Here is a 20259-nt window from a genome sequence, read left to right as displayed (position 1 = left end):
AACAAACACACAGGCCGAAATCAGACTCCTTCAAAGGAGCACACTGAGGGGAATTCTCCTCACAGGTGCAGCACAAAGCAAGCCCACCTGTGGGTAGGTCTGCCTGTGCTGAAACCCATCAGTGGGACCAACGCTTTGAATCTGACTCTGTCCAACAACAGACCCCTCTGTGGGACATGGTGCAACCCATGTCTCCTGTGTCCCTGCCCACATGTCCTCTGTCATTCCGTGCTGTATTCATGAGTACGTTGGCTGGCATCCCAAGCCTGTATTATTGAATATATTTTCATTACCGTCACATTTAATCAGTCAGCATGTACATAACACATCCATCAAAAGGCCATTACTTCTAGACAAAAACCACAAATAAACAACAACTTGCAAATAGGATCATAAGTTTTCTTCAATTACAAGATGGAAATGTGGGAACATGGGAAATACTGAATTGTCACTTGATGTCTCTGTACAATCACCATGTAGTAAGATGAAGATCTATAGCTCGGGGTGAGACAAGCCACTGCAGACGTAAGCATCCTTGTAACAAGGAGCTGGTAAGCCAAATGCTGTTGGTGAGACCTCCACCCGAGTCTCCCACAGTCCCTAAACATCTTTTCAGTGTTCAGGAGAAGCACAATCAACTCTTCCCAGAGAGGGAAAGACAAAGACAGAAGGAAGGAAGCCAACATTCTATGCTCTGCTTATCTGGGCCATTCAGATGGGTGGTGTGGCAGATGGGTGCACAGTTCTCCAGCTCTATTTCCTACAAGGCTATTTTTGTGCTTTATTTGCCTTATCCAGTTCCCTGGCTGGACTGGAAAATAGCCCCAATTCTCCTGGATGCTCCAAGCCTGCATACAAATAACACATCACCTGAATCACAAAATACACGCTCCCTTTTACTTCTCATAGCACTGGGTTAGGCCTTTACAGTGCCCCATGTCACAGAGACAGATAGCTCTAGGCTAGGAACCTGTTTCTGTGTTTTAAACAAAACAAAGTAAAAGCTCACCAGGCACTGAAGTGAGGAGCAGCCTTGTTTTCATCCATCAAACTCTTCTTCACAGAAATACTATTTTAAGCCTGACTCAGGGAGTTGAAAGGAATCATCAGTACCAGGATTAAGGATTTTCCTGGGTCACAGACCTGCCCTGCTTAACAGGAGAAAGCACCTCTCTGCTGTCAGAAATCAAGCTTTAGAAATCTGAGCACAGGCCGCAGCATTTAAGGCACAGTACTTAACAAAGCTGCTGGACAAGACAGGTGTCCTTTAAAGCAGCCTGGGAGGTCTGCCAGGTTTTGCTGAGTGTAAGGAAAATGGCATTTGTCCTTACGTGGATTCTGTCCCCAGATTTGGAGCTGCTAAGATGGAGCCTGTTCTAATTCCTCTTCTTTTTTTTTTTCTTTTTTTTTTTTTTTAAACTGTGCACCTGACCCACTTTCAGGCAATAGACACTTTTTCCTTCTTGTTCTGTAGCTCCATTGTAAATAGTTAGGGGATCCTGCTGTCTTGACACTGGTAATCACCCAAGCTTATGCACTTGCTTTTCAATGTGTGGAGTTATTCATGCCCTTGGCACACAATTCAATTTTATTCATGCTGCTTAAGTGTTTCTGGATGACAAAAGCGTACTTTAAGCAGCGTTGTTTTCCCATTTGATGCCCTCCCTGCAGGAACAGCTTGCCTCAGTCTGCAACCAGGGACTCTCTGCTCATTGCTCTTGTACAACAGCACCTGGGGTTCTTGCAGCTCACGGATGCCCTTTTGCTCCTCACACGCTTTCCTGGCTCTTCCTGAGCAGCAGGGAGTTGCAGCATGCTGCCCTGCCACTCTCCCGGTCACCCTTGCCTTTTGTGTTACACCAGAGGGATTCAACTGAGCATCCTCTGCATGCACTGGGCTGGCTCACCTGCAGGCACCAGACACACCTGCAAGGAACCCTCTGCCTGGGCCAACAAATGGAAAGCAAAGCAATGGAAATTCATGGAGGGCTTCCACCCAACCAGGACTTCAGCAGCCCTCTACACTGCAAATTCTTTATAAGTCCAAACCTTAGGATGTTAATACACGAGAGAGTTTGGCTAACCCTTTATAATCCAAGATGTGTCGTGTTGTGTGAGTGTCAGAAATCCCTAACATTGATCCATCCATGCAGCCTACACATGCTTCTTGGCTTCAGATCCTCTCCAGCAGCAGTCAGCAGAGATCCACCTGCAAGGAGTTTCACAACAGCATGTGACCACCAAGACCTGGGTAACGCACAGCCAACCTTTTCCAAAACTCAAACACGTTTTTAAGGAGACAGTTATTATCCCAATTCCTTCAAGATGCAAGTGAAACTTGAAAAAAAATGGATTGCTGCAGTCAAATGTGAAGAAAACCGTGTCTGGCCTGCTGTTTTGCATTTTGAATTCTGGACAAACTTACATTAATAGTTTGGACATATTTTTGGAATGGGATTCTCGTTTTAGGTCAGTTTAATTTATCAGGCAAGAAAGGAATTGTTTTCAGATTTGCCACAGTATTTAGCACTGTCAGTTTAAGTTAGGATTGTACTGTTTGTGACAGGAAAAAAAATACAATTCTAACCATGCTCTAAAATAAAATACTCCTTCTATTGTGATATCAAGTGTCTTGCTGGCACAAGAACAAGAACCCAAAATGAAGATGTGAATTTGTATTCACATATTCAAGAGGCAATATATTCATAGCCCACGGAAATGTTCATGGTTGCTTTCAATTTCCATTATTCTAAACTAGAGTGACATGGTGCAGCTTGCAAAAAATCATGCTTTACTTTGTTTGACCACTGAGATGAAATACGCGGCGGTGACTGGATTTACCTTCTGTAAAAAACTGCATTTTTAAACTTTCTTTCAAAGCATCCAAATCTTGTCACAATAGGAATTCACAAACAGCATGAAGTCCTCCAAAAGAACCTCTACTGCTCAGGCATCACAAGCATATGAAAGAGGGGGTAAGTACAACGTCTCTGCTATCTTCAGTCTTTATGACGTTTCAGTCTTTAGTTTGCATACAAAAATTTGCATGGTGGTTCTTTTTTTTCTTCTTTCTTCCATTTGATGGACCAGAACAAGATTTCTGTAGTAGCAGGGACACGGCAGGCTCTTCAACAGCCACCACTGATTTACTCAGACCATCTCTCCCCAGCTCGCAAATCAGAAGGGTTTGTTCCCCCTCTGCTCGGAGGTGGAAGGGCTCACTTTAAAGCTCAGACTTCTTCAAGGAAATGAGAAGAGAGTCTGAAAATACTTGGAACCTCAAATCACTCAGAAAAACTCCGTGCTGGTCAATCAATTTATCTTAAACAAGGCCACTTGAAAGAAAGGGGGGTGAAAGGGGAGGTCTGGATATAAGACCTAAAGTTTTTTGGTAAAGCAGTCTATATTAAGCTCATCATGTTCCAAGTCTCTGCACCTGAGGCAACACCAGGATGTCTTACTTTCATTTTTATGTATGTGCTTACCATGAATTAGCCTTTGAGCAAGGCTCTAAAAATATGGGGCAAAAGAGGAGCAAAATTAATATCAGTGCATAATTTAATATCTATCTTTTGCTGTAAAAGTGATTGTAAAATTTTGACCAAAGAAAGAGGACTAAAAAATGGAATTAAGCTTCAAGTAATTTTAAGTCAAAAATTCTTTGGTCAAAAAACAGAAACAAAAAACAACAACCAAAAAACCCAAAGCAATCTAGTTGCAATTTTAAGGCTCTTTCCTCTAACCACAAATCCATTCTCTGTAAGTCAACTGAGCAATAAAGCCAAGGCAATATTTAGTTACTGGGGAAATATGAGACCCTGCTCATAATGTTCCTCCCTGTCATTTTTTCGGGATAGCAAAATGATTTCACACACATTTTTTCTCCTTTCTTTAACCCAACAATAACTGTTACACTTTTCTTTCAATTCACTTTGCACTGCTTTCTTTTCTCGTCCTACGCAACAGTAGAAATGGATGTACATATTTCAGAGGCACAGAAGAGCCTCCATCCTATGCTGAACTCTCTGCATTTGTATTCTACCTATGCCATAAAACACACCAAAATACACAGATAACTGCTGTTGAAGCTTCAGTGTATTTAGAGATAATTTTGGTGCAGTGATAGACTGGAAAAAATAGGTATATTCATTCCCATCAAACAGAGGAAGACCAGTAGTTTAGTAATAAATCCACCACTAAAGTTCTCCCCACATGCAAAGATGGGGCTTTTCTGCTAAATTTTACTCAAACTGATCCGAACCAGAACTTGTATTTTGTACAAACATTGCATCAAAACAAACACCTGCCAGCTAGAGGACCACAATCTCCTGGTGCTAAGGTCACATAAGCCATACAAAACAATTCTCATCCTACAGAGTTTATATTCTCAGCACAGAAGGTGGAGGAGGGGAGAATTAAAAAACAAGGCAGATAAGATTCAGCACCATGATAGCTGTGAGACAAGCTGAGCATCTCTGAAGGAAGTACACAAACTTATAATAAGCTTTAGTGACACTGTTTATATGAACAGTGCTATTCTTAAACAGCTGTCTAAAGCAGTGCTATGATTAGAGATTATTCAGGTCTAATATATTTGATACAGCCTGTTCAGCACAGCTGAAGACTATTGTTCTACTGCTGGTAGAAGGAAAAAAATTGATAACCAGGCTGGAAAGGACTGGAAAATTACATGCCTATTATTTTTGTCTTGGTTTCTTTTATAGATGCATAAGTAATGTCAGCTTTAAGGGCTGCTGCTGCCGCCATCCAAACAGCCCCACCATCAGCAGTGCGGACGAGGCGCCAGGGCTCTGCGCCCTTGTGCATACAAAAAGCTAGTAGCTGACATGAGTTTAAACATCATTCAGAACACAAAATGTGGCTGATTTAAAGGCTGGAGAACATGGGCTGCACAGGCAGATCTGCAGCAAGCCATCAGTAGGGCACAGGAGTCTATTTAGTTCTGCATGAAGACATCCTTGGTGCCTCGTTTCACTGGGTAAAATCAAAGCAAGGTGGAAGTCTGACAAAGTGGATCAATAGGGACTATACTGATAATGACAGTATCATTAGTTAGATCTCTTCAGAGGAAAGGTTTGATCAGCACGAGTTGTGTTTCTTCCCATCACCTCACGGCACGTGGGAGGTGAAGATGTCGGTCCCACTTTCAAACATGGTCACACCAGGCAGTACCTTACACTGCTGCACTTTGGTTCATCTGCACAGAAATCAACATCACCACTGGGAAAACACAGGGTCAGACACATTGATTGGAAACCGGCGTGAGGGAAAGAATGTGACTGGTTTGGCAGGACAGACTGTGATTTACTTTGGTAGAAGAGCAGAATCAGAGCTGGGAAGCACCGTGCTACCAAGGGAAAGATGTCCAGATGCTCTGCTGCCTTCATAAGCTTCACTGCAGCACAGAGGCAGGAATCATAGCAGATTTTTGAGTTGAGAACAGAGGCTTTTCAGTTCGTCACAATAGAACTAAACAAGCAGAAATTAATTAGGGCCTTAAAGAGAGAATATTTATTCACTTAAATTGTGGAAGAATATCAGAGACGGAAAAGGGATAGGGATGGACCCCAGCCCTCCTTAAACAATCTGCAATAATGATTAAACATGTTAGAATCTTAATTTTACATACCATCCAGAAGAACATTTACATGAAAGTACGCAGTTTTCTCACAACAGAGGGGAAATTGGAGAAGCTCCCTAAGTTCCCAGCAGAACTTCTGGTAACATCTATGTCGGCTTCGTCCTGGCCAGCCACCTGCTCTCTGGTAGCTAATTATCTTGAGCAGGATCACAGGAAAAGGTAGCTTGAATGTAGGTCAGAAATAAAACCACCAGCCCTCTCTTGCTAATGATGTTTGGCTTTGGAGACTCAAAGGAAAGATGCTGTACAAGTGGAAGTTGTTTCTGTTCTTTTTCACTCTCTTTCCCGTTGCTGTTTCCCTATGAAAAGCTGAAGCTGAAATACCAACTCCTAATAAGAAAAAGCACATTAAGCTGCTTTGGAATGGACCAAAATGTGCAACAGAAAATGGCAAGAGCTGTTAAAACATTAAAACCACAGCATATGATGCGGTGTAAACATCAGAGCTCTAATGTACAAAATTAATTCCCTCATTTAGGTGTTAATCAGTCCATATTAGCGTGAAATCACTATTTTGGAAAATATTCAGTTGGTACACTTTTTCAATGAGCCTACATTACTTTAGGAATTAAATTAACCCATCTCACAGCACGGCAGTGACTCCTGTAGCTAATGTATTTATATCAGTTGTATGCTTGATACTATGCAGCAACTGCAGTAAGGAAGGACAAGAAGGGCTAATCTCATTATACACACCAAATCATTTGGATTGGCACATGAAAATATTAATGAAATTTATGTATGCAAAACAATATTAGGGCACTGCATAAAAGTCTGCGTGTCTTGAAATACATAAAGATGCCAGAAAATAAAAATGTCAAGGCAAACAACCTGACTAGGTGAAGGGATTGTAACACATACACTAACCAGAAAAGAACAAGTACTCTCCCTGTACACTCAGTGATTACCTTTAAAATTCCAAAATTACGAGAGGACTGAGGCATTTATATGAACCAGAATAGTTACCATCTCCTAAAAGGCAATTTTTCATGTTTTATTTTTCCTCTGCCCCCACGGGTGTTGTATATAAGGAAGAGATCTACACATCTGTTTCCATTACAGAAAGCACAACATGCTTACATTCAGGAGCAGCTCCAAACATTCCTTGCTCAGAAGAAATACTGCGGTAAGCCTAGAATGAGGTGTCCTTACAATTATTTCCTCAGGAAAGGTACTCAAACCAGATGGCATCCCGAGCTCATTTAGGTTTTAAATCATATATCCAGCTGATTCAGAAAGCCTGTTGCACGCAACTAGGCATATCTAGATTTCATCTCATATCTCTGCCTGTTTCCCCAGCCTACGGCAGAGGGATAGCACAGGCATTACACTTTCATCTTAACGATATGATCACTGAAATTTAAAAATTCCTATAAAGTTTCTAACAACCCATTAACACGTTTTTTTCCAGTGGGAGTATATTATTATAGCTCAATCCAGCTAAGCAGTGAAGTTCTTACTGACATCAAAGGGAGAGTTTAGACCTTTAGTTCCACACGGTTTCTACATGAAAAGATTTACAAGTCCCATATAGAAGAAGTGACAGTAAATATATTCGGAACTAAAATTTGATCTAAGTCAGCAGACAGATCCCAGTGGGTATTGCCCCCCAGGTCCCACATAGCTATGAGTGAAAAAAATAATCTACGGTTAACAGCTGAGGACTAACAGAGGGCAAACAAGTAAAGAACTTTTCTTCCAAGCGAGATGATGCAGTGTGCTAGGAGGCTGCACACGGCTGGGCGATGTGCTGGCAGTGTGTGCCACATCCCATGACACAGACAGAACAACAAGGGGAGCGCTCAGGAACGCAAAAAAAAAAAAAAAAAAAAAAAAAAAGTTTTTACATTCCTGAACTTCTTTTCTCTGAAGATATTCAAGACCTGCCTGGATGCTTTCCTGCGCAACCGCTCCCAAGAACACGCTTTAACAGGGCTGGGCTGGGGGTCTCCAGAGATCCCTTCCAACCCCCAGGATCCTGTGATTTTGTGCAATTCCTTTGAAAATAAATGATTTATGATATTTACAAACATGGAATCCAGTTCAAAAGCCGCCCTGCTCAGAAGCCATAGTGCTGCAGGCTGCCATGCCCTCACCATTCGGTGGTAAGTTCACCCCCAACCTCCAGCCAAAGCTTCTCTGCCCACAGCCCCACACAGCGCCCTGCCTCCCAGCACTTCCCCTCCTCATCATTTGATCTTGGGGACAACAAGCGTGTGACATCTGAAGACCTCTTCAGCACACGTTATCCTCTTGAAAATAAAACTGCAACAGCGTTCTTTGACTAAAGAAATCACGCAGATCTTACATACATAGGTGTGAGAAGTTCTCAACAGGACTGAATTGAACAACAGCTTTAACCAGAAACCTTCTTTGCTTGCATGTGTCAAATTCTTGTAGGAAAGGTGAGTTCACAACAGACCATAGGCAGAGAGCTCTCCCAGCAGAGACAGAAGGGTAAGCATTCACATTTACATTTCCAAAACACGGTGTGCGTGTTCATGCTGACAAGAAGTCAGAGAGCTGTGGCAAAAATCAATCCTTTGACAAGAAACCCATATTAAATATTCAACAGAAGAGAACAATTCTTTAATGTGTTTATCACCACTTCCTCATGCAAGGAAATGGGTCAGCAGTAAGGGAAAGAGAAATGGGAGGAGGTCTAGCGCAACTTTTATTGTTATTAGCAGTTCTTACCCACAGAATCTAAGCACAGAGCTAACAGCCCTGGGAGAGAAAGTCCTTGGCTCTGAAATTCTGGGAGATAACAAGTTGCCTCGGTCAAGTAGCACTGCTAAAGAAAGTTGCTTTGGATGTGTTAAAGACTAAAAATATCCCTTCCTTTATATTTTACAGATTCTGAGTCATTACTTTTTAGGTTGACCGTAGTAAGAGTAAATCACAAAGTGTGAGAAATGTGTTTCAGTGGAGGAGTCCTTACTTGTGTTCAAAAAGACACTTAATCTCTATAATGAGCCATCTTAGCAGCCCTATTTTCACTTTGGAGAGAAAGGGTTTCAGTCACAGGGAAGTAATGGTCTAAGGCATGAACTCAAAGTTGCATAATTACACCAAAGCTCACTTTGTTTCAGACAGCCCTCAGGTAATTCACACAGAACAGACACACTCATCTTTACACCTGATTCCTCAAACACAGCCTTACCACCAACACTGGAAACAATAACACAAAGCCATTGTGAGAGAGGAAAATGCCACAGCTTCCAAATCATGCGGGCAGGTGATAGTTATCAGCACCTGCTTGACGCCCGCAGTAAACTAGCTCTGAGCTTTCATCTGTGTTGTACACACCAAAACATTTCACTCAGAGAATGACCACAGGGATGGCAGGTGCCCATACTTCAGTTCATGACATCATACAGATAACGGCTTCCCAATCGATTCGGTGACAACTTCTATCTTCTTGTTGGAAAGAAGTCTACTGTAAAGCAATACTCCAGGTAAATGCTTCCCAGCAAAACGCAAGAAGCACACAGAGCTCTGCTATGTCACTGCTGCATGGTTTTATGATACAGAGAATATACGTAACAGTACTCACAGTTTGAGTCACCAGTATTTTGAAACTAAAATAGCGTGTTGGGAAATCAATAGAGCACTACTCAAACATGTACGGTAGACTAAAAAAGCAGCTAAGCAATATATTGATTTACAGAAAATCAATAGTGTTCAAACTACTAAGCTATTCATCTATTCATCTACAACAAGTTAACTGCCAGCTGCCGCTCACGTCTCCTACACCATTAAGGTCACTGAGATATTCACTCAAATAAAAATGATTTGAAATCACACATAATGCATCAAACAGCACAACAGGGAACTCACTGTGTAAACTCAGACAGAAGATCTTCCAAGCAGTGGAGTAGAGTACTGAGACAACAGCCTACAGTCACTGTTCTGCACATGGGAAAAACACAGTCCATCATATTTGCAAGAAATGAGGAGAAGAAGAAATGCAAAGCAAGAAGCCACGCTATGTCCTGCATCACTGAAGTTATAAAGTATTTCTGACTGCAGTTAAACCAGTATGTTGAACGAATTTTTGTCAAAACCATTTTTGGGATCCAAAAATATCATGCCCCACTGTGCTGTGAGAGCACAGATGAGTTTGGGCTACAAGGCGCTACTCTGCCTTTCTTCTGAATGCTGACCAGCTTGTATTTGATTCCCTGCATGCTTTAGTTTATCAGCACATTGACATCTGCTGGACATAAAGGAAACTCTCACAGCAAACTGCATATTTGCAGCTGAGAGAGGCTTAGTTTTTCATTTTTTATCTTATTTTCTACTAATTTTAAGACGGTCCTTGGCACATAATATCAAAGAAAGCCTTATGGCTATTATGCTGGTTCAAACAACTCTGTGGGCCATTAGTGCATTTTTTGTAAAGTTTTAAGAACTAGAAATATTTTGAGGTTTGTTTTTTCTTCTCTGCAAGTTAAGCAGCAAAGCCATTATTGCAAGCATTGGAAGCAGAGAACTGTGAAATCTGTCTCACTGAAAGGTGAACCAGACCTCATCTATTTTCATTTATTTTAAAATATGCCTGGTGGAAAAGGCAGAATTTAAACTAAAAGTTTAATATGCAAAGCAGGGAACAAACTTTACCTTTGAAGCTTCCGCTCCACTTTATATTGTGCAAAGAATTTGTCCTGGGGCTCAGGCCAACGTAAATACTAAAAGCAAGGGTAATTTGGAAATCAGCAGAGGCTTAATTCATTTCATTCCGCACTGAAACATCTACTCAGCTGCCCTGTGTGACTCAATTGGTATGTCAGGAATTGGTGGCTGTCACAGCTGGCAGGCATATCTGCAGCTCTGAAATTAGGTGTACTGATCATGTAATACTTTCTAATGAAGGAGAACCCAGGTTAATTTTACTGATTGCTTAACACTGCAGTGAGAAAGCAGGTACATTTCCAGAGCTCTTCACGAGGTTGAGAGCACTACCATGGTGTCAGAGGTCCCCTTCAAAATTCCACTTCTTTCTGTGGTGCTGGACCATGAACCTGAGACCCCTCACTAAACACAATTACCTTTGATGGAGTCCTCCAAGGACCAGACTGCCCTGTCTTCCCTCACACCCACTAAGGGCCGTATTCTCAGATTTTTCATTTAAAGTAACACCTGGAATAAAGGAAGAATATTTAAATGAGGCTCCTATTGTAAATCTATCACCTATTATGTGAGTTAGTTGAAAATTAATGTAGTTAGCTATTGCATTAGCTGAACAAGTTTCCTGGATGCAGACAGATATCGCAAACAATGTCATTTTTTTGGTAATCTATTTCTTTATAAAAATATACGAAACACATAATTTTAAATGATTATTTGAACATTAGTTTAAGCTGTCTCATATATGGCTGAGAACAGAAATAAAAATATACCAAAGCTGTGTCAGATTGTCAATTGGTTCAAAGGGAAGTGGCCAAAATCATTTCTGCATTCTCCTTCATTTTATCGCCATACAGGAATAGCACATCAGTGTTCATCTTCTGAATTAAAAGCAGAGTGATGGTCATGAATATTCGGCACCTTTAAAAATAATAGCTAATATTAAGATTGAATCCTCTAGCCTTTTAATTGCTTTGAGTTACACAAATTCTCACTGACAGCTCCATAAAACCTGTCACTTTCATTAAACGCAATTTAAGATTTGTGGATATGAGGTGCAAAAAACCAAAGCTCTGTTCAGTGGCTCTGTGTGTTTCAGGGTACCTGATATCCAACTCCAGTTATCTGCATTCCACGTGTGAGAGAGCTGTGATTACCTGCATAAAACTTCTACTAAGCCTAGAAGTTATTTTACAGCCCCAAAGGAAAAACATCACTAAAAACTTTGGAAATAAAAGGCAGTAAACTGCACTTGTAGAAAACAAGATTACAGTTTATTTATTGATACACAGAACATTAAATGTAAAAATCATAAATACCACCTAAATTGAATAAGAAAGGTGAAGAAGGTACAGCAGTAGATGTCAGTACAGCTGACACTTGAAGAAGTCATAGCTTCAAGCAGCCAATACTACAACTTTCAATGTGGCTGTAGTAAATTCATTTGAAGAAAGTCAAAGAAGTGCTGTGTTTGCATATCCAACAATTTACTCTATTAAATGACTTTGAGCATTAAGTACATTTGATTTCTGAAGAGAATGCATTCGTCTTTTCATCTCATCAGTACTTCAGCACAGTGAGTTGAAGTCCCCAAAGGCTGCTGAGATCCCAAACCTGCCAGCCCACGCATGAGGAGGTGGTCAGGGGTCAAACCACCACCTACACCAGGAGCAGGGAGGGATCAAGTCCCTTCCCACTCGGGTTCTATTTATTTATTTCATCTAACTAACTTCTGTGTAATCCATACGCTCTGGCAGCTCTTCCAGCCTTCTCCTTCCAGCCTGGTGCATGGCCACACTGCTGAGGTTAGGAGAAGCCAAGAGCTCAGCTGTAAGGAAGGCTCCATAACCGCGCTGCTCCCAGCTCCCACACTGCTGCTGCACAGCACCTGCCATTGTTCAGCCCCCAGCAGCAGCTCCACAGAGCCCAGAACTACAGCACCAGCCACATCGCAAGGCAAAAAGTGGTGACTCAAACTACAGGGGATGTGCTGCCATTAGAAGAGTGCTGGGTCTCTGCAGCCCGCAGTAAGATTCCTGAAAGCAGCAGAGCTGTTCTTTTAGACGGTGACACTTGTGTGACAAAGGGTAACGAGACCTGAGCTTCTGAGGGTATGGGGAATGCTCAGCACTGCCTCAGTGGTTCTGGTCTATAATTGCAGCTGAAATGAATGTGACCTCTGTTTGCTACCTCCAGATGCCTCTTAAAGTCTAAACGAGCAGATTCAAATGAGATAATTGCCATCTTGCCAAGAAAAGAAAAATTGGCCAATGTTTACGAGCAATTGGTGAAGTGGAAGAATGCAAGCAGGAAAGGAATGAGATCTTAGTCTGTTTTTAAATAAAACATATAAGCTTAATTATACATACAGAAACATACTTTAAATAAAACATAAATCACTCCAGATGGAAACATAAAATCAGCTAATTATGGCTTCACCCTGGTACTATCTATTAGCAATTAAGCAGCATATAGGATATGCAATGGCCCTCCACACAATAGATGAAGCAAATATGAATAAAATGGGTTCGCTTGTCAGATATTTGCATTTTGGACCAATCAAAAGCCAAACCTTTTAATGTTCACCTCTCTATGTATGAGCTAAGAGAAACAACGATCATGCAGATCAAGGAAATAAAAACCCCAGTGCTGATGAGCAGCAGAATCATCCTTTAAAAAAAGAACCCCTCCCTTGTTTGCAGGTTTGGCACTTTTACTTGGAGAAACGAGGGAAAGATTAATTACTAGTGGTAACCCTTCCCTCAGGATTCAGTACTAATATGGGAGCAATGTAGAAGGAATAATTGAGACTATAACTCTTCCTTGAAGCTTTAGTACAACACTTGAGGCAGACAGAAAGAAAAAGGCTAAATATGATGAACAAATTGCCCATAAAACTTTGAATCTTGTAACAGATTACACAGTGGTGCACATTTAAAATTTGGCACAAATCTTCATTCAGTGCCCTTACTCACTCTGATGGAACTGCTCTATTTTTGCACCACACAGACATTTGGTATCAAGGAATTCTAAAGGAAGTTTTGTCTTTTCTAGTTTAGTTTCTTGGTAGAAACTAAATAGAAGCCTGATGCAAAGCTTTATTAAATCCATCATCGACCTATTTCTGGCATATTAAATTTCTTCAGCTTTTCTTGACTACCATTTACTCTGGGATTGAAGAAATTATTCCTTTTAAGTCATTGCATCCTCAGTACAGCGTTAAAGGGAGAATCCAAATTCCCACTATGGCTCATTCATTCTAAGTTGCCCTCTTATTCAACCATATTTTTACCCTGCAGTGTAAGAACATTTTGGTCTATGGCCACGACATGCATTTTATTTATACATATGCTAATGTTTGCTGAAAAGATTCTTATAGATGAGATCTGTCTTTTTAATGGTTAAGACATTCACTTCTGAAGTAATTCTAATTTTAGCAAAAATATTGCAGTCAGGTTACAGACATAGCCTGGGACAGTAAGTAAATGGGAGAAGATAAAGGACCAGAAATGATTTGCTGTCTCTGGATTTGTTATTTGTGTTTTGGTGGATTCAGAGGGCCAAAGTGAAGACAAGGCTCAACTGATACTTGCAACTCCAGAAACTATTATAGAAACTGCAGTTTTTGTTTCATGTACATGAAAGGCAGATGAGAAAATAAATACTCAGACTTGGCCATGCTCAGGTATGGAAATACAAAACTATCTTGCACAATTTGATCTATACTTTACCAAAAAGCACATGCAAGAACTTACAGGCTATGGAGAATATAGATGCATACAAGTCAAGCACCTTATGTCAGTTTTGAAACTAGGGTATAACAACATTTTTTCCGTCTCTACTCATTTTTCTGGATATACCAAAGGTTTAATATGAGTGTGGGAGCAACAGCAGTCAGTGGTACCTTGCAGAAAAAGCAAACACAGTATGATCCATTTCAGAAACAAAGGAAAAAACGGCAAAGCCACTGTACAGAGCATCAGAGAAATTTTGTCTGGAGAACCACGTTCCATCATACGTGCTAATGCTCAGATCACATCAGACTGGGTGAGCTTCACAAATGGATCATTAGTATCTTATTGCTGCACAAAACATTCAATGAGGGCCACAACTTCAAACTTCACGTCAACCAGAAGGAATTTGTGACAAAGATTCTCAGGACACATGGGATGAAAATCAACAATGCTGGAATCAGCCGTCATCCTGAAAATTGAACTTTCTAAGGGAGAGAAATGCAGTACGTTTTAATGCAGCTTCACAGCTTTTGGCAGTTACATCTCCAGCTAAGAAGTTTGTACATTATTTTATCAATTATTAACACAGAACATCAGCAATCCTCTCTGGGAGTGATTTCTGGGCTTTTATTTCAAATGGCCAGCCTGATATCAGTACTTGGCATTTTGTTGCCTCAGGGCTCATAAAATGTCTTTCAACTTTTTCATCATAAACTTCTCCTGATAATAAAACTCTATTTCTGTGTCTACCAAACCCTGAGTGCACTACTCAAATTTAAGAATGTTTTGGGGAATACTTAGGGGTAGTTTCTATTGATGCAAGTCTTACTTTCAGCTTCAACACCATTGCCGAATTGACTGTCTACCTCTTGGGGAATTAGATGATGCCTTGGGAACAACATTTTATTCAGTAAGCAGTATCTGTAAAATAAGGCTTTATTTCACATGGGTAATATAGACATAAATCGTCTGCCTTCTTTTTCGTGTCATGCTTGAAAACACAATGGACAGATATTGTAAGTGAATAGAAGGATTTGTACTTAACCATCACCTTGTGTTGGAGCCAACACAGAAACCTTCTACTCAAAATGGCTTCATTATTAACTGAGAACTTCATGACATCTTGAGATAACGTGGAATCATAGTATACCAAGGTTGGAAAATACTCTAATATCATCCAGTTCAACCATTCACTTATCATCAATATTACTCCCTAAACCATGTCCCTCAGTCTAACATCTAAACATTTACTGAACACTTGGAGAGCCTCTTCAGAACCTTAAATCTATTTGAACATAAGCTGCATTTCATTGGCTACAATTTATAAATTACTCGGAAATATATATTTGGAAAAAATCTAATTTCTTACCAAATTAAAGACAAGGCTCACAGCACTGCACTCCAGATACCAGAATTATTCATGCAACTATTACCTTGCCTTTACTGCATCCTGATCTCACCGATTCTTGCTCTTGCAGTCATGCCCTTCACACTGTATTTAATCACCCTCAATTTAACACTCCATTGATCTTTATGCAAAGTCAAAAGTATATTACTCTTGAAAAAGTCAGTATGGCCATACTAATTTACTGCACCTTTCTCTAAAACACATTTGATCAGATCTTCAACGCAGTAGAACTGCTATAGCCTGGTCGAGTAATGCTGAGCACTGCATGAGCAACAATTCTGTTCTCGGCTCACTTCTTGTATGACGTGAACAGATTGCTTCTTCCCAAAGATAACATATTGGAAAAATTGTTACAAAGGCAGTACTTTACTCTTTCAAACTGCCAACTGTACTTTATCTCTTTTTCTTGTTTTTGGTGTCTCCATTGAATTTGGTAAATTGATAAATCTACCACTTGTATTTATATGTGCTAACCATTTCCAATTCTTATCTCTGGGGTCCTGCACCAAGCATAACAGGAAAGCACAAGGCAACTCAAGTTGCATCATTGCGTTAACTTGTTAGTGCATACAAATCATCAACCCATTTCTATCTCAATAGAAGATAATCATCTCTTTGGCAAAAGAGGCCTTAAATTCAAGGTAATTTTGCAGTCACCTCACTATATTTCTCTGGATGTCAGAAACTTAAGGAGCATCGCTGCTGGAGAATTGCCATCCCGCACAGACACACACTAAGGAGACTAAATAGAGGTGCAAAAAGGAACATCTCCTCACAACCATGCATCTTGAGAACGAGTCCTAGGAGTGGAACTCATGCGAGTACAAGATTTTGAAATGCCTGCTGTAAATTTTAAAATGGATCAGTAGGACCCTAGGGCATTTCACAAGATACTTTGCATACTTTCTCTGGAAGCAACACATCAGAGCAAAATCCCCATCCTGACAGTGTAATGATTTCACATGATTTAACCTTCACCTTTAAATATCTGAAACATATACACAGACATTTAATTGGCATAATAGCATGCTATATGTTTGTTATTGATTAACACAGTTACCAAAGGTCAGCTAGTATTTCATGCACTCTGAAAACACAGTGTGTATTCCAATTATCTTGACGGACTTGTAATTATTTTGTTAAATGTCAATTAAATGCAAGAACCCATCTTATACTGTCTGTTACAAAGAGTACAACTTTATTTTACTGTTTATGTAATTTTCAGACAATTACTTGGCAATTATATTGACCTCTCATCTAAAACTGCAATACACCTTGGTCAATTACGGCTTAGCTTAAAACCTATGAACAACCATATTATCAAAACTACCTCACGTGAGCCTTCACAGGGGAATAATGACATTTTCATAGTAGCTTGAATCACTTAATCCAAAGACAGCAGTACTCATTCTCTCAAGCAGTTAGTTAGCACCCCATAGTTAGCAAACATCCTGGCTGCTCCTTTTACAGCATCCCCCTTTGACACACACTGTCACTCCAAAGTTGGGTAAGTCATCGATATCAAACACTCTGAACTGACTCAGCAGGAATCCTGAATCAGCCACAAGCTAGCATAGGGAAGGGCTGATGGGTGAAGATGTCCTGTCATTTTAGATTGTAAACAGTTTCAGGTTTTTGGAAGTCCCATTTACCAGCTGCATTTGAGCAGTCAATCTGAATAGCTGAGCTGTACAGCATTGCTCTCTGCCCACCTTCAGGGCACTGGTGGAATGACAGACAGCTGTAGGATAGGAAAAGACTAACCTAGAAGAGAAAGAAACTACCAAGCCAATGATACTCTCCATTGATTAGTGCTAACTGTCATCTTGTTGTGACTCTACTGTAAACTTAACCAGTTAAAGGTCAAGAACAATTTCCTTCCAAGTAGCATTAGCAGTAAAAACGTAACAAAAATCGGGCAGTTTGCAGTATATTGCTCCATTATAACTCCCGTGGGATCACAAACATCAGTGGCAAAGGGAAGAGCAGGCATACTAATTAGTTTTGGCTTTGTTTAGCATGCTAAGGGAATATTCTGTTACAACATTTTGGTTCTATGTTCAATTTCCACTCCTAGGGGCTGTGCTTACCTGTGTCACTTGACAGTTTACAGTCTCACAATTTACTTTGGAAGCTACTGCCCTTCTGTTCTGAATTGCCACTGAGCAGGACTGGAATTTTGTTATTTGTATCTTGGAAAAGATGAAAAATCTGAGACTGTCTTCTTATCTGAGGAGGTGGGTTACTTTTCAATGTTTTGATTTTTTTGAAAGTATTTTTGTTTTATGCTTGCCTAGAGGCTTTTATATCTGCTCTGTCCCATATAATAAGTTATAAATGATAAAAAACCTTAATATTTTAAAAATCCTTTGAAGATTAGGAAGTCTGTAGAAATCCTCAGATCTCCTCATTGACTCCTTTTTTTCTTTGACACAGCAAGATGAAGCTTTTATTTCTTCTTCCTTTCAAAACTTCTCCTAAGAGCTGCATTTCTGCATTGCACACACTCCCTCTCTGCCTTATTCCCTCCCCCTAGTCCCTATCCTTTGAATCCTGTGCACTTTTCAGGGGAGCCCTTATGTGATGTCCTTTGAGGTAAGCGTCAGAAATCCGTTTGAGGAGGTACTTAGCATTTGTTTGCATATCTTCTTCTGAGACTGAAAAGGAAAAGATGCTGAACATCCCTCACAAGTAGGTCCTCAGAGACTCCTTCAGCAGGCACTAGTTATATGGGAACACTCCTGGGTTAACTGGTGCACAGCTCTAGGTTCAGACCCTGTAGAAAAGGGTTTCTCATCCTAAACTTAGCAAGCTGTTGCCAAACAAGGTATTTACAACCTGGCATATCAGGTTTCTCACAACCCTGAAGTGCATTATTTTTTTTATCTTACTTTCTGAGTAGAACCACAAACTTTTCATCTTATATTCTAGATTGCAATTTTCATGGTTAAGGACACAAACGTACTTACACTGAAGAAAGATAATTGGAGGCACAGCTAGAAAAATAGGAAGTCAAGACTTTCATGTAATTACTTGACCTACAGGGCAAAATCTGGCAACATTATTCATGTTTTCCTTCCCCCCCTCCCTCTTCCTCCTGCCCACTCCACTTCTCACCAAATAAATTATCTCCTATGGGCACTGGCCTATGAGGACATGTGCTTTTGCAGCCTACAGGAAGATGAAGACCCAGTGTGTTGGTGTCTTCACAGTGAACCATTCTGTTGAACTGTGCAGTAAATTTGGTGTGGGTAAATTTGGAGCTACTCAGTAGCTTTGCAAAATAAAATATGTGCTCAGATCCCCCAACCCCTCCTCCAATGTCCCTAAACCATAACACTGCGCTGCATTTTGATTTCCACCAGCTATTAACATCCCCGTAGCTCTGTTCATACCAGACAGAATAATAAATACATTCTGTTCTTTATTTAAGGACCGACCCCTGTTTTCATGCAAATAAGGACATTTAAATGTCTGCTTCCTGTCCAAAATAAGGAAAAAATCCAAAAAATTACTTATAAACACTAGGAAAGTGATCGCTCAAAAAACATTTCAGGTATTTCCAATAGATGTTGACATGAAAACTGCTTATTCTTTCAAACTTCACATTTTGGGCAACAGATCTGCTCACCATGCCATCCTTGCAGTCTGCACATAATAACCTAATACCAGTTGATTAAGTTAGTGGAAGGAATTGCTATTACATTTTAGCAGGCAGGGTCAGTGGTGATGTGCATGCTATTTTCTGCACCAGGCCTGCATCTGAGTTAGTCAAGTGTTACATCCAGAAAGCTAAATTATTGCTTTCTGCAGTTGCTGATGGATCTATGTCATGTCCATGCGCTTGCTCTTCATTCCTCCTAGATGTTCACTCTCATTTTTTTCCTTTTGTACTTCCACCATCACAAGCTTCACTCTCAACATTATTTCAGCTAAAATCTATTGGCTAGGGGTTTGCATTACTACTGATAAACTGTTGAAGATTGACTCTTGATAACACTCATCCATTCATAAACACTTCTTTGTTATGATTGCTTTCTGAGTAAAATTAAGACTGAACAAGTATTCCCACATTCTTCCAAGCACTGTGTTGGCTAGTTACAAGAATAAAGCCTCCCTCCCCACAAAACCACCACAATTTCCAGCCCTTGTTCTCAGATTCCAATCTAAAACAAGATTTTAACAAGGGATCAGAACTGTAATAATTATTGCAATAATTACTGTAGTTGCCACTGCACATAGCAGTCTCTGCTTTCTATTTCTTCAAGGCTGAAATGGTGACACTCTGTTTGGTTGTTGGAGCACAAGTCAACCAAATGCATGAAGATTGGGTAAAAATGGCACTGGTTGGCTGATTCCTGAGGTTCAACAATGGCCAAAATACACTTTTGTCTCAGCTGTAATGGTTTAAACTGCTGCAAGATACTGGAGTGTGCCTTCCATTGTACTGGGAATGGAAGGCCTTGCTCTCTCAAAATACTTATTTTTCTGTTACGGTTCTATTCAGTACCAGAAATTTGCAGAAATATTATTGGAATTGACTTGGAGTATCCTGGTAAGCACACACACACGTTAGACTGCATTACTTGATTTGCTCACCAGCCGATTTTGGCTGAGGGGTTCCATTATCTGCCTGAAAGTACTTGCAGTTTGTATGGAGGCTAACTGACCTTGCACTGCAGTTACTGAACACTGTGGAGCATGCTGGTTTTGTTTACTTTGTCTTAAATATGTAAGTATTTGAGGCTGCATGCTGAATTACATATATTATTTTAAAAATCTCCCTTGTTTCTACACGGGAACCACCATTCCCATTCAAGAATGGA

This window comes from Tetrao urogallus (genome assembly GCF_951394365.1).
Source record: "Tetrao urogallus genome assembly, chromosome: 18".
Taxonomy (NCBI): Eukaryota; Metazoa; Chordata; class Aves; order Galliformes; family Phasianidae; genus Tetrao; species Tetrao urogallus.
The sequence above is the reverse complement of the archived record's forward strand: the minus strand, read 5'-3'. Positions refer to the sequence as shown.